Raw genomic sequence first — 17,500 nt, 5'->3', positions numbered from 1 at the left:
AATGAATCATATAAAAAATTTGCCAGCTTGTCATGGAGTACTGACAAGTTTATTACGTTCCGCTTTGAAGGCAACCTTCATACAACTCAAGAACAAGACATCCTCACCAAGTACCTACTGCATAAAAGGCAGAAAACATTAACGGTCAACAAATGTGGTTTGAGCAAAACTTAAGCTGAAGATATCAATCCCATTATTGTCAATTGTGAAAGAATGTCTTGCAGATATTATCCTCCGCAAGATGCGGTGTCCAGAATACTCTGGAAAAGAATAAGGAATAACAGGCGAAGTTGACAATTTTGAGACGGATGGGTCAAAGAATATTGGTGGAACTAAAAATTGAAACAGCTACCAAGTAAAACACAACCGGCCAAATATCGTTGTGCGAGACCATAAGAAAAGTAATATGCTCCGTTGAGGGCACTGGCTGCATTCTGGACAACAGTGTGGTCAGAAAAATAGAGAGGATAGAAAGCGTCTAGGAACCATTGATAAAGCCTTTGTAAATCCAATGGCTAAGACACGCTTTCAGTTTCATACCTGCTATTAATTGGCGCGTCAGAATAAGTACTAACCCGTCTGTAGCAAAGTGTGGTTGAACTTGGGTGCTTAGGAAGAGAATACAACTCCTTAATTCATACGCTACAAATGATGGCGATATCATGGGGCAGTGCAAATTTACAAAACTTCTTAAGATTTTAAGGATGATGAGCAAAATGGTACGCGTTCTTTCACAACGTTGCGACAAAGTAGGTGGCTGTTCAAACTTAACTCTAAATCAAAACGAGAAGAAAACACATACGTATTTACATTCTTTTTTATCTTTTATATTATATTTTTTACTTGTTTCAGTCATTAGACTGCGGTCATGTTGGGGCATCACCTTGAAGACGTTTTAGTCGAAGGAATCGACTGCGTACCCATTTTTTCTTTTAAGCCTGGCACTTGATTTATCGGTCTCTTACGTCGAATCACTAGATTACGGGGACGAAAACAAACCAACACCAGTTGTCAAGTGGTGGTAGGGGACTAGCACACACACACGCGCGTGCGCATACTCAAACACATACACGACGGGATTCTTTCAGTTTCTTTCATATAACCAGCCGAAATCACAAAGATAATCTGGAACTCGACTGAAGATAGATAACTCCGAATGACCCGTTCTTGTTTTCTTTGTATCGTCTGTCTGGATGTTTTGCTGTCCCTTTTTTGTATCACCTAACTGTCTGGATGTTTTGCGTTCTTGTCCCATATTCATATTTTATCTATCTATCTATCTATCTATCTATCTATCTATCTATCTATCTATCTATCTATCTATCTATCTATCTATGCACAGAATCATATACACATATGGAATAGATATGAAGATACACACGCGAACAGTTATGAAGCATACACGTGTGTTCTATCGTGACAAGCACACCCAAGAGTGCAAGTTTATTTACGTTCACACCATACACGCTGCCGTCAAATAATCTCAAAACACCAAGACTTCTATTGACTTAAACAAAATAGACTTGCAGCTTTGTAAGCGACCGGCTTCTGCAAGGGAAAAAACTTAAAATAAATCCCAAAGATATACACACACACACTTATATAAATGAAGAAAACCCGCGAGTAAAATACACATAAAATCTCATAATACCTCAACCAGACATTAAATATCTTCATTGTGTCGAACAAAACATAAATCAAAACTTTACAAAATACAATGCGGAGAGAAATATAAATGTTTCTGCTTATAAAAAGACTTGGCGCACAAATATTTATTATGTACTTATTCATCTATAATCTTATATATATATATACACGTTTATATATACGTATTATAAATATGTAGGTTTGCCAAAGGAGCTCTTGCTAATTAGCTATTTGGCTATCGAACTAGCTTGCTGTATTGCTAAAATAGCAGAGTAAAACAATTAGCTATACCTCTCTTGTCTAAGCTGGATTTAAACAACTTCCTACCCAGCGGCAGAGAAAGAACCCCCCCCCCCCCCGAAATATTCCTATTGTTGTCGGTCGTATATTTAATATGCTGGCTCATGTGAATGCGTGATATGCAAAACACACACACACATTTATCTTCAACCGCCACCATCGCCGCCGCCGCCGCCGCCGCCGCCACCACAACCACCACCACAACCACCACCACAGTAACTACCACAACCGTTACCACTACAATCACCATCTCATCGTACCCCAGGGCGGGCTAATTGTGCGCACCAAGAAAGAAGAAACTCCTTAAAAACAACATGGTGGCTGCTCGTTAAACACCGGTTACAGCCTACTACTGCCACTACTACTACTGCTACTACTACTACTACTACTACTACTACTACTACTCACTTTTTAAATCATTATTGCTCCTTGTTGTTGCTGTTGTTATAGGCTTTCCTTTCCCATTATTACTATATTCACCATTATTGAGCTGGCAGAATCGTTAGCACGCCGTTCGAAATGCTTAGCAGTATTTCGTCCGATTTTATGTTATGGATTCAAATTCCACCGAAGTCGACGACTTAGTTAATATACAAAAAAAAAAAAAAAAAAAAAACCCGGAAGACAAAAGAAGGCACCTGCCCCAAAAGTCAGGGTACCCATGGTTTTTATGAAATTTTTCCATGTGCAGCTCTCGAACATCTCCCTATTGAGGATTATACATTGTTCTTTCTTTCTTTCTTTCTTTTTTTAAATTTTGTTAACCTTGTTTACACGCAAAATCCCCATGACAACACACACTCGCGCACATATACACGTACTGTCCATAATGTTTTCCTTAATGCAAACCCTTCTGGTTAATAAAGAAATCATCATTATTATTATTATTATTATTATTATTATTATTATTATTATTATTATTATGATCATTATAATTATTTAATTATTTTCCAATTATGTTAATCTTGTTTACACGCAAAACCCTCACAACACACACTCACACACATATACACATACGCATTCTTTGTTTTGTCCTTTACTGTCAAAAATGTTTTCCTAAATGTAAACCCCTTGTGGTTAATAAAGAAATCATTCCTCCTTCAATCGGGCTGGCAAGGTAGTTTTCCTTTGCCCGGTGGCTGTGGCAAAAGAGGCTGTTTGGTGGATAAGGCCGACAGGTATGAGAACAGAAACATTGCTCTTTCGGAGTTTCAAGTTTCAAGTTTCACTTGAAAAGGAAATTGAGAGTGGAGAGGGAAGTGTTGCCCTCGAGTAAGTTTACTGAAAAGTGGGTGAAAGTTACGAAAATGGCAAGAGTGGATGGTATCTCTCTAAGAGTAGACCTGGGAGTCGGAGAGAAGGAATAGGAAAAGGCTCTTGCTCTTAATATTCAGAGAAATCTTCGACAGTGGGGGTTCCTTTGATTATTCCTAGAGGTCATCCTGTATCAGGAGGTCTACATCTCTATCATCCTTCCCCCCCCCCATCCTATTTGTATTCTATGTATATGTCCCTTCCTGTCCATTGTATATTGTGTATACTTACCTCTCCCTTTTTTCTATAATTTCATTATATGCAAATCCTCACACTTTGTTTGTCTTTGTATTGTCCCCCTCACCCTTCACCCTGGTGGTAAATAAATGAAATTATTATTATTATTATTATTATTATTATTATTATTATTATTATTATTATTATTATTATTATTATTATTATTTCTTATATGTTATTCGCCAACACTTCAGTAATTGCGCCACACCCTGTTGCTCGTCCTATTTTCTCATTTGTTTCTCTTATCGCTCACAACGAACACCTTCGTCATTCCTTATCTTTCTCTTTCACTCTTATCTTTCATTTCTCATTGTCGTATTTAAATATTTCCGTCCCTTTTTTATTTTATTTTTGTCTCCTGAGAAAGTTAGGCATTCATCAAATAGTTTTGTGTAGATTTTCAGACATTAAAAGAATATACATTACTTCGATAGCTTGCAGGTATGGCTGTATGGCAGGAAGTTTGCTTCGTAATCACTTGGTTTCAGGTTGAATCTTGCATCACTTTGGGCAAGTGTCTTCTATTATAGCCAGGGCCGGCCATAGAATTGTGAGTGAATTTGGTAAAGGGAATCTGAAAGAGTCCCGTCTTATAGGATTATATGTGCGTGTCTTTGTAGTTGTGTCCGTCTGTTTCACCGCTTGACAAGCGTTGTTGGTTACTGTTCTTAAAAAAGTACTGAGGCCAGTTTAACTAAAACCAGTCAAGGCGTTGCCCCAGTATGGCCGTGGTCCATTGACTGAAATAAGTAAAGTATAAAAGATATAATGGTAGCTTTCGTTGGTCTTCCTGGACAGTTGAGATCAACTTATTATTCTTAATAATAATAATAATAAAACCCCCCAGAAATAAACCAGTTCTTTCTAATACAGACCCAAGGCCTAAAATTTGTGGGGAGGGTATTAGTAAATACCATCGACCCCAATATTTGACTGGTATTTATTTTATCGACGTTGGACGGACGAAAAGTAATGTTTACTTTGGAGGGATTTGGACACAGGACGTGAAGAGTCGGAAGAAATGCTGCTAAATATTTTATCCGACTCGTTAACAATTCTGTTAGCTTATCATCCCAAAGAAATTACTAATGGTTATAACTATTACAATAAGATATAACAAATTCAGATTGTAGAATATTCGACTCAACAGTCTGGTCAACAAATACTAAATCAAGAGCAGAAATAATGCAACAAACAAAATCACAATTCTACATTTCAAAAGGACAATGGAGCAAGCAGCTCAGAAACACGGAGATGCACATCCTGGTGCAGTAGAGCTTTGCACGAATTTGTTGAATACATGACGATGATGATGATGATGATGATGATGGTTATGTAGTGTGTTTGCGCGAATATCTATCTATCTATCTATCTATCTATCTATCTATCTATCTATCTATCTATCTCTGACTCAATGACATCGTGGGAACAATATATAACTCATGAATATAGCCTTGAAAATGTGACAGCAAAGTTGAATGACAATAGAGTAGCCAAACTTCATATATTAAAAAATGTGATATTAATATAAAGATTAATAAAAAATACGCTACTATCCTTGATATATATATATATATATATATATATATATATATATATATATATATCAAGGATAGTAGCGTATTTTATATTAATCTATATATTAATATCACTTTTTTTTTATTATATAATATGAAGTTTGGCTACTCCATTGTCATTCAACTATGCTGTCACATTTTCAAGGTTGTATTCGCTTTACCTGGCTAACCTCAGTGAATGTAGATAAACTCCAGTTAGATTTACTATACTCGGCTGATCCTCATTTTAGTAAATCCATATGTCCCTTATAAAGACTGAGTAGTGTCGGTAGAGTAGAAATAATAAATTAATAAATATCAGAAAAACAAATATATATTTATATATATACACTCACATCCAAGTTTTATTATACAATTAACCACAGCTTTGTTCTGACAAACTGGCGTGGTGGAGATTGCTCTCCCAAAATGTCGGTTGTTGAAGCACTTAAAAGTCATGGACAGGCGAGATAACTCTCCTCAAATCCCATCCAATGGCGTCGATGCTTCGTCATTTTGATGGCTTATCAACATCACGTACTCTAATCGAATCGGAGGTGAACCATACCGACAGTCCACGATCCATATGCATATAGTGTGAAAACTATGTGCTGGTTTGCCCGGACAATGCATACGTAAGAATAAATTCAGATATTAAACAGAAGCAACGCTTGTGTAATAAACATTCATATTTGAATTGATTTTTACGTATTGCTGACCACTAAGTTACGGTCACGTAAATATACCAACATCGGTTGTCAAGCGATGGTGGGGGCGCAAACACAAACACAATGACACACACACATACACACACGCACATCTTTTAGTTTCGTCTACCAAATCCACTCACTCGTCTACCAAATCCACTCACAAGGCTTTAGTCGTTCCGTGGCTATAGTAGAAGAACCTTGCTCATGGTGCCACGCAGTGGAACTAAACCCGGAACCCTGTTCTTGGGAAGAAAGCTTCTTACCACGCAGCCATTAAGTTATTAAGTTTCGCTGCCCCATTGTTTTCTAATATACTTCTATATTTTCGCTACTATTTCTGTGATTTAACAATTGTTCTCATTGTTCCCATAAAATAAAGGAAATAAGACAGATATCTTTATATACAAAGACCAGAGACACTGACTTCCTGGTGCCTGAAGTCTTTCCCCTACCTTTTCACTGTTGTACTTGTATTAAGCCTTATCGTTATCGACACATATATATATATATTTACGTACACACACACAGAAACACACACACACACACACACACACACACACACACACACACACACACACACACACACACACACACACACACACACACACACACATATAATTTTCTCACGTACATGCATATATGCAAACACACATATACTACGTATATATGCACATATATACATATCTAAATACGTACACATACCTGCTAATATCTTTATCTTTAAATGCAAATCTCGTTTAATCTATGCCCAAAACATTTCCATACATTTAAATACATACAATGATAAATTTGTTTCATTTCCGTAAATCTATTTCTCTTCATTTCTTAAATTACACTGAGCTGCGCTTTGAAAGAAAAAAAAAAGTGTTTCATTATAGCCCCGGCCCAGCTAATGTCTTGTGAGTAAGTTTGACTGATGGAAACTGTGTGGAAGCCCTTTACACAAGCACACACAAAAATACACACACGCATGCACACACACACGCACACACACTCACACATGTGTGTGTGTTTATGTTTATGGTTATCCCTTCTGCGATCACCTGACAACTGGCGTTTGTTTATTTATGGACCTATAACTTAGCAACTCAACAAAAGTTACTGATAGAATAAGTACCAGACTTAAAGAATAAGTACCGGGTGGGAGGATGATTTGTTCGACCAAACCCTTTAAGGCGGTGCCCCAGTATGGCCATAACACTGACTGAAACAAGTAAAATGTTTCTACAGGATGGATGTTCACAAAGTCTGGGTACATGGGGATTGACACATATTTTAAGAAATTATTATTTCTTAATTTAATTGTTTATGTTATGATTTTATTTACTCCATGCACCCAGACCTTGTGGACAACCTGAACATTACATCCCAGTTTCTGGAGCGAAAAACCCCCAACTTATTCATCCGGTCTATAGTTTTCAGATTTGCTGTTGCTTCTAAAACGAAAAAGCTTTTCCTAACTTCTGTGAGAGTAACTCTAGTTATTTTTCCCCAACAGATTTAACTATACTCTTTACTCTTTTACTTGTTTCAGTCATTTGACTGCGGCCATGCTGGAGCACCGACTTTCGTCGAGCAAACCGACCCCAGGACTTATTCTTTGTAAGCGTAGTACTTATTCTATCGGTCTTTTTTGCCGAACCGCTAAGTTACGGGGACGTAAACACACCAGCATCGGTTGTCAAGCAATGGTGGGGGGAACAAACACAGACACACAAACATATATACACACATACATATATATAAATACATACATACGACGGACTTCCTTTAGTTTCCGTCTACCAAATCCACTCACAAGGCATTGGTCGGCCCGAGGCTATAGTAGAAGACACTTGCCCAAGGTGCCACGCAGTGGGAATGGACCCGGAACCGAGTGGTCGGTATTGAAAAAATTATCCGATATTTTTTAGAAGAGCACATGTTTCTTAAACTTTTACAAGAAAGTTGACTGTAACTTCGAAATTTCGACCTGCTTGCTTTCGTCCTATGTGTACTTACACACGCGCGCGCGCACACACATACACACACACACACACACACACACACACACACATGCACACACACACACACATACACACACATACACACGCGCGTATATATTAGTTTCAAATTTTGGCTCAAGGCCAGCAATTTTCGGAGGAGGGGTTAAGTCGAAGACGTCGACTCCAGAGCTCAATTGGTACTTATTTTATCGACCCTGAAAAAGGACGAAACGCAAAGCTGACCTCGGCGGAATTGAACTCGGAACGTAAAGGCGGACGAAATGTCGCTCGACAGTTTAACGGTGTGTTTAACGATTTCTAACATTTCGCCGCCTCACACACACACACACACGCACACACACACACACACACACACACACACACACACACAAACACACACACACACACACACTCACTCACTCTCTCACTCACTCACTCACTCACTCACTCACGCATGTGTACATATTAAAACAAGGCTGTACTGTTCGTTTAAATAACTTTCACCTAATTTTTCGGAAGCTAAATAGCAAATCGTAAAATCTCTTTTTTTTTTTAAATAAGAAAACCTACTCAAACCTCCCCTCTTCTATGAAGTCATCGATTTAAATATTAACTCATTCTCATTCATTCTCAAAAAGATCATTATATAACTTTATCTTACTACTACACTTCTTTCCTTTCTTGTTTCGTGTTGGCCCTACTAAGATATAACAGTCAGTGCATGAATCGATATCTCTTGAGAAAAAGCTTCACTCGTAGCACGTATTTGACTGTCCTGATATAGTGTTATCTCTCAATCGAGGACACCAGACGTTGTTTGTAACAGGAAAGCTTCTACTTGATGTTATTGCTGTTAGAACTATTTAACCACAGGTTAAAACATGATCCAGTTCACCGACTAACAAAAGTATTCCTGTCAAGACCAACTCGTCTTTTGCTTGGGGTATGTAGACTTATGTTATCTAATGTCATGTCCTGATATAAATATAGAGAACGGTATTTAATTGAAGGGAGAGTTGACTGCTATTTCTAAAACCTCGAGTGGTCAAGGAGCAGCTTCCACAGTGGCTAGAATATGTTGTTATTGTTTCTGTCGTTGTTGCTGTTGTTGTTGTGGATGTCATTGTGTGGTCCAACGTCAGCCCTGATCCAGCTGTCACCTGGTATGCTAGTAGCCGGCTGAAATACGTGGTGCGCAATATGGAATATCTCCACAGCATATCTTCTCAGTTATGTTTCGTGACAACTACAAAATAAGGACCACACTGCATTGCACAAAACAACATGAATTGCATAGGATGTAGTTTGACTGTCTGGGCCTATTACAATCTCTTGATTGGTCAACTGGTTTCCGTACCCCCATACAATGGTGACGGACAATGTGAACACAGCTGCATAGCTACACTTACTGTTCACCTATGCTTATTGTTGATGTGCTGTTTGAATTTTTCTTTGCTTATCTAATTTTACTCCCTACCTCTCTCTCACTATATATATATATATATATATATATATATATATATATATATATATATATATATATTTATTTATATACATACATACATACATAAAGGGTGTCCACAAAGTCTGGGTACAGGGGATTAACACACTTTAAGAAATTATTTCTTATATTTGATTGTTTATGTCAATTTTATTTACTTCATGTACCCAGACTTTGTGGACACCCATATATATATATATATATATATATATATATATATATATATATATATATATATATATATATATATATATATATATATATATATATATATGCATGTATGTATGTTTGAATATAAGAGTGGCTGTGAGGTAAGTTGCTTGCTTACCAACCCCACATGGTTCCGGGTTCAGTCCTACTGCGTGGCGACTTGGGCAAGTATCTTCTACTATAGCTTCGGGTCAACCAAAGCCTTGTGAGCGGATTTGGTAGACGGAAACTGAAAGAAGCCCGTCGTACATATATATATATATATATATATATTTGTTTATATATAACGATGACCACCAAAGTGGACATTTAATGTGCTAGAAGAAGATCACATGTTGTGTCTACTAAGACCTAATAGTTCTCAAAAGAAATTCAGCGAAATACCAAACCGTATGCGGGCAAGACAGTGAAAATTACATAAATAAAATTAAAATATTGTTATTCGTGTACTAGTTTCGGAATTAACATTCTCTTACCGAAAATATCTGTGTGTGTGTGTGTGTGTATACATACGCATACGAAGGGCTTTCATACAGTTTCCATCTACAAAATTATCAAATTCATTTTGAAGGCATCGGATGACCCGGACAATAATTGAGACACTTGCCCAAAGTCTTGTACAACGAGACCGAACCCCAAACCACGTGGTTCCAAAGAGAGCTTGTTAACCACATACTAGTCGAGATGTTATATGTTTCTCCAAATATTTTCGTCTTCTGTCTACCGGGTGCGGAATATACATTTACTCGTCACTCAAATGTAAATTGAATCCTTCTTTTCACAAAAAAAAACTAGTTGCGAATGTTGTACACTGCTTCCTAACATACGTTTCTTGTGTTGTTTATCCTTAATTAAATGTGGCAGCTCAAACAAAACGGGCAAATTGCAGCATTGAAAATGACAAGTATAAAGAATTACGAGGAGATAAAATAGTTAAGAAAAAATTAAGGACGATGATGAAAGCAAAGGGTGGCCATTTTGAATTGTAAATATTGATGTAAAATTTTAACATAAGACCAGCAATTTCAAGGGTCCAAGTCGATTACATTGAACCCATTGCTCAACTGGCAGTTATTTTACGGAACCGGAAGGATCAAAGGCAAAGTCGACATCGATTGAATTTGAACTCAAAATGTATGAAGACGGATGAAATGTCGCTAAGCATTTTGGCACGGCGTGCTAACGATTCTGCCAGCTCACTGATTTATCCGTACAAAAATCACTGTTAATAAATATAACAATCAACCTGTAAGCTTTCATTTAAAACGACAAACGTCGCCCTTTCAAAGCCTAGCTAGGTTCATGGGCCCGGTCTCCCGGTTTCTATGGCGTATGTGTTCCCCGCAACTGGACGGGACGCCAGTCCATCGCAGCTTTACTCAAGAAACAGGAAGAAAGAGTGAGAGAAAGTTGGGGCGAAAGAGTACAACAGGGGTCACCACCACCCCCTGTCGGAGCCTCGTGGAGCTTTAGGTGTTTTCGCTCAATAAACACACACAACGCCCGATCTGGGAATCGAAACCGCGATCCTCCGACCGCGAGTCCAATGCCCTAACCACTGGGCCATTGCGCCTCCACAAGCTTTCATTTACCAAAACCTAAAACGCTTTTATTAATGATAACACAGATAATGACTAAATATGTAGGCCGCACCCAGATCATGGCACGTTAATGTTATGGATGTCTGATTAATAACCATATTTGATAGTTTCTGCTGTGACCTGTCAGAAGAGAGACACTGTAGACTATATGTGTGTAATATTAAATCTGTTGAGGTGAGGCCAGGTTACGTGTGAACGTTTATAGGTATGGAACAAAACCGGCCAACCCTACACCACAACGCAATAGCCTTGGCTCGGAAGGAGAATACCTGTTCAATACATTTTCCTTCGACTAACACTACTTATATATCAACATCTATCTATCTATCTATCTATCTATCTATCTATCTATCTATCTATCTATCTATCTATCTATCTGTCTGTCTGTCTGTCTGTTTTTCATTTTCTTTTCATTTTCTTTATTTTTTTCCGCTTTGATAAAGTTCCACTGTTTAAGTCACGCTCTTTCTTTCTCTTTTGCTCTCTACATACACACACACACGCGCACGCGCACACGCACGCTCACACACATATACAGATAGATACATACTTTTTCAGACAGAAAGACGCGGATACGCATTCACACGCACACGTCCCATGCATACATGAACAAACATACACAAACATGCATGCAGACAACATACGCACACACACACATACATACATTCATACAGATGAATCCATCCATCCATTCATTCATCCAGCTATCCATTCATCCCTACCTACCTACCTACCTACCTACCTACCTACCTACCTACCTGCCTACCTACCTACCTACCTACCTACCTACCTGCCTACCTACCTACCTACCTACCTACCTACCTTTATAACAGTCATAGCAGACACCCAAACAATTCCAACATTTATCCATTTGAATAAGAGTTCAAACAACCACAATAGATATGAAACCAAAAGGCTCGTAGACATCCCACAATCAGTGGCTTATCTGTTTCCGGTCACATGACTTAATCGTGTAAGAAAATACTTATTCAGACGGGGTCCCTTCTATTTTGTCCCATAAACGCCTCTGAAGTGAACAATGCTTTTATTTATTTTCCTTTTCCGTATCGGTCTTTGTACCTGAATGTAAATGTGCGCGCGCGCGCGCGCGTGTGTGTGTATCTACACTCACGAAAACATGCACACACATATACATATGTATGTAAATACACACACAGACATACACGCATACGCACAAATATTTGTATATATACATACTCACAGACACAATAACGTATGAATGTATATGCGTATACACATACACACGAACATAATACATACACGAATACAAGCGCACACAAACACATATATGTGTTATCTATTTGTGTGTGCGTGTATATATATATATATATATATATATATATATATATATATATATATAGAGAGAGAGAGAGAGAGAGAGAGACATACATACATATAAACATATACATATATACATATATGGACATACAAATATACGTATATACATAACCACGTGCGCATACACCCGTACATATTACCCCTCATACATACATACATGCATACATACATTCATACATACTACATATTTACGAACCTTTATTCTTGTATACCTACCTACCTACCTACCTACCAACCGACCTTAGCCACCCACCTACCTGCATTCCTATCAACAAACCTAAGTGTATATATGAATATATATATATTCATTCCTTTATGCATTCATTCTTACAAACTTAAATTATAAAGCAAGCCATTAAGAGAATTGTAAAGACATGTCAAACATTCTAGAGATTTAGTTATCTTGTGTGTTTGTGTGTGAAAGCGCGTGGCTAAGTGGTTAGGGTGTTCGGCTCAAGACCGTAAGCTTGCAAGTTCGATACCCGGTGATGCGTTGTGTTCTTGGGCAAGATACTTTGTATTACGTTGCTCCAGTTCCACTCAGCTGGCAAAAATGTGTTGTATCTGTATTTGAATAGGTCAACCTTGTCACATTCGGTGTCACGTTGAATCTACCCGAGAATGATGTTAAGGGTACGCGCTTCTGTGGAGTACTCAGCCACTTGTACGTAAATTTCAAGAACAGGCCATTTTGTTCTGTTATCTATCTATCTATCTATCTATCTATCTATCTATCTATCTATCTATCTATCTATCTATCTATATATATATATATAGTGATGCAGACAGACACGATATATATCAATATATAAAATGTACGTACACACATACATACACACATATATCTATGTATGTATATATGTATATGAGTGTATATATATATATATATGTATAAGTATACACACACATATGTGTGTGTGTGTGTGTGTGTATACATATACATATATATAGGTTAAAAAATATGAGAGTTTCTTGTACATGGATAATATATTCATCCCTTACAAAAGCTTTTTTCAAAATTCTAAGCCCCTCAAATTAGGGGATTCCTTATATAGGAGGGTTCCTTATACACGTTAATATACGGTATATATATATATATATATATATATATATATATATATATATATATATGGAGAGAGAAACTGAAAATATTCAGAAGATGGACACTCATTTATAAGTATACAGACATTTATACATTCTTTTACTTGTTTCAGTAATTTGTCTGCGGCCATGCTGGGGCAACAACTTGGATGGATATATGTTGCAAAATAAATTTACACGGAGCACAAAAAATACAGAAAACTAAGAGGAGAATGCATGGTATTTTAGGCCGACAACTGTTTCTGGGATTGCGGGATTAACAGTTGTAATGTTAATAATTACCAGTTGGAGTGTGCAAAAAGTCAAAGATATACAATCAGTAGATGGATGTACACAAAAATTACCGTAATTCTGGCTTCCTTTATCAGGGGTGAAGACTGGCAAATTGTTTGTCTCTATATACATCCCTACATGTATACACATATGTGTATGTATGTATGTATGTATGTATGTATGTATGTATGTATGTATGTATGTATGTACATTTTATATATCAAACCCGATTGAGTTTGTCAGCATAACTCTCTCCATATTGGCCCACGCTGATTTCTCTTATTGCCATTTACCCCGCAGATTTGGTCCTCGAAAAAACTTCGGAGTGTAATTTCATACTGGAGGCTAATCCGAGTTATATCTCTAGCTCATTTTCGTTTCATTTATGTAAATTACTTTGGCTACAAATAAGTTCTAGTTGTATATGTCTAAATGTCGCATCTACTGAATATAAAGTAAAGCATTTGCTATGCTGAAGACGTTTGTAGAGGCGAAACATGACCGCGTAGCTACCCACTTCCCTTCAGACAATCAAAATGTCTTTTCTTTTTCTTTGATAGCTTCTTAATTGGTTTCTGCTATCTTTTAATTGTTTTAATTATTGGACCTCAGCCATTCAGGGCCACCACCTTATGGGAATTTTGTCAATCGAATAGACCCCAGTGCTTATTTTCTAAGCCTGCTACTTGAACTAGGTCTCTTTCGCCAAATTACGGAGACGTAAAGAAAATAACACCGGTTGGTTAGTGGTGGTGAGACAAAGGTACACACAGGTATACGTATGCAAACATGCATACGTACACACACACACACACACACACACACATACACACACACACACACACATACGCACACACATACACACACACACACACACATAGATATATGTATGTATGTATGTATGTGTATATATATATATATATATATATATATATATATATGACGAGCGTCTTTCAGTTTTCGTCTACTAAATATCCTCAGAAGGCTTGGGACGGCCCGAGGCTATAGCAGAAGACACTTGCCCAATGTGCTACGCAGTGGAACTGAACAAGGAACCAAGCCTCTTGCCACACAGCCACATATATATGTATGTATATATATATATATATATATATATATATATATATATATGTGTGTGTGTGTGTGTGTGTGTATGTGTGTTTAAATGTGTGTGTGCGTGTGTGTGTGCGTGTGTGTGTGCGTGTGTGTGTGCGTGTATGTGTGCGTGTATGTGTGTATATATATATATATATTTATGTATGCATATGTGTGTGTGTGTATATATATATATATATATATATATATATATATATATATATATATATATATATATATATATATATTTATATTTGAATACGTATATTTATGAATTCATATATGCATTACAACGCGTAGGTTGCTTTGTTGATTAAACGATGGAATAATAACTGATTGTAAATCCATCATCAAAGAGTTTATATATATATATATATATATATATATATATATATATATATATATATATATATATATATATATATATATATACATATATATACATATATGTATGTATGTATGTATGTATGTATGTATGTGTGTGTGTGTACATTTATATTCCTTTTCCAACGCGTATGTGCATATATAATCTTCTTAGTATGTTATGTTTGATTAATCCCCGCGCAATTATTATTATTATTATTATTATTATTATTATTATTATTATTATTATTATTATTATTATTATTATTATCATTATTAGCAGCAGCAGCATTCAATTTTGTGCTTTGAAAAGAAAAAAAACCCTGGTTCATAAAACGGGTTGGAAGCTGATCAAAACATAAAATTTATTTAAACTTACTGTAATCCCAAAGCCATACAAAATTCATGAATTTTAAGCAACAGGTTCTGTACGTCACCGGTTACTATAGCATAGTCATCTGCAACCATGCTGGGACACCACCTTGAAGGGCTTTCCCACGGATAATATCAGTGGCGTGGAGGATGAGGCTGATATGTATGGGCGGGCGACGGCTGGTCTTCCATAAACAATCTTGCCCGGACTTGTACCTCGGAGGGGAACTTTCTAGGTTCAATCTCATGGTTATTCACGACGGAAGAGGGTCTTTATCCTTTACCTTTTATGGTATGCCTGAAAGCGGCGGGCTCGCCGAATCGTTAACAGGTCGAACAAAATGCTTACTCAACATTTCTTCCTTCTTTTACGTTCTGAGTTCAAATCCTGCTGGGGACAGCTTTGCCTTTTTTTATCATTGTTTTTGGGTAGGGTTGATGAAATAAAGTAGCAGTTTAACACTGGGATCGATGTTATCGACTTGGCCCCTCCCCCCAAAATTACTGGTCATGAAACCTACAACAAACTAGAGTCCCGTCCAGGGAGATTGATGTAATCCCGGTCACTTAGACGCTATGGAAAACACGCCTTTTGAGTCCCAGGATAAGCAGAAATAAAAAAGAAAATAAAGATATGTCTCGGAGGAAGATTTGGGTACTATTTTTAGCAGGTCAAGCGACCGCTTAGAAATCTCTCTTATTTGTCAACCAGTTTGATAAATAATGTTTATAAATTAGATTTGGCATTTAGAAGCAAATATCTTCTAATTCTCTTTCTAACAAGCTTAATCTTGACTAAAAGAGAACGATTTTCTTTAATCAGTAATGTTTATTTGTCGTTACATACAGCTCCATTCTACAACATACCACATCGCTCCCCCACTACAATGGACCTTAATATACCCTCGCCACACTACATCGTACAACTCCATACATACTACATCACCGCACAGTATATCTTTCCTTTCTGTCTTAAAAGTAGTTCAGTGTTGCCTACAGCAGTTGTCAACTATTCACATATAATCTGTGTTGGTCTATTAGCAACCACTCAACTAACCCAGCGACAAATTATGGCGACAGTCAACTTAGTTACAAATTAGCTAGGCGCCATTTTAACTGAACAACAAGACAACATGACGGCAAGCAAATGAATGGAAGCTAAGTGGACAACGCTGATCAGGATTAATAATGGGGACAACAAGCAAACTGACCACAACTTACAACCTTGATCTTGCTCAGGCTGTCAAAGTAATGACGTTTCAGTGGACAATACTTACCAGGATTAATAATGTGAGCAAGGGTGGGGTTGGGGAAAGAGGGCGTCTAGATGACAATATACAACCTTGACCTTGCTTAGGTCTTCTCTGGAGAGGACAGTCTTGTAAACTAAACAAGACTTTCCAGGGTCTGGCCTGGAAGATCCTTAGGTCTCAGGAGATACAAGAATAATAAAACACCTAGCAATCCCCTTGGAATCTCGAATTAAGTAGACTTACAATCAAAAGCTCTCTAGTTCTAACAATATCGTCTTTTTAGGGGTATGTAGGGTGATGTTATCCAATGTTTCAACTTCTAATTTAAGGCAGCAGGGAGTTATGATCTATTTCTAGCGGGTCAAGCGACCGAGCGTGCAGAGAAGCTTCTCACATTAGTACTCATATCTAATACGTAGACAGAAAGCGCGGAACATTAATTAAAGAATGTCGTCCATATGTGGCCAGTCAGTTTGTTGGAAATAGCAGTCGAATATCCATCAAGTCCTTGATAGACAAAAAGACGAAATGCACCAATCAGTAATGCCCAGTTCTTCATCTCCAGAATGTTGGCTTTCTGGAGTTACTTCTTGCATTTCTGTATGTCTGCCAGTTTGTTTACC

At 37.3% G+C, this 17,500-nt stretch overlaps 1 protein-coding gene across 39 annotated transcripts in view; it reads left to right on the top strand.

The window, feature by feature from the left end:
• LOC106871506 (uncharacterized) overlaps positions 1-17,500 on the top strand; it is a 213,019-nt gene that overhangs the window by 34,688 nt on the left and 160,831 nt on the right. For 3 of the 39 annotated variants that reach the window (XM_089341789.1, XM_089341774.1, XM_089341754.1), the window contains exon 1: positions 8,192-8,692. The exons of the other annotated variants lie outside the window; for them this stretch is intronic. The gene's annotated coding sequence lies outside the window, so the exon portion shown is untranslated. Of the gene's footprint in view, positions 1-8,191; positions 8,693-17,500 lie in introns of those variants that run through there. 39 annotated transcript variants of the gene reach the window in all.

Source organism: Octopus bimaculoides, chromosome 25 (assembly GCF_046866305.1).
Source record: "Octopus bimaculoides isolate indiv1 chromosome 25, ASM4686630v1, whole genome shotgun sequence".
Taxonomy (NCBI): Eukaryota; Metazoa; Mollusca; class Cephalopoda; order Octopoda; family Octopodidae; genus Octopus; species Octopus bimaculoides.
This window is presented reverse-complemented; position numbering and strand designations above follow the sequence as displayed.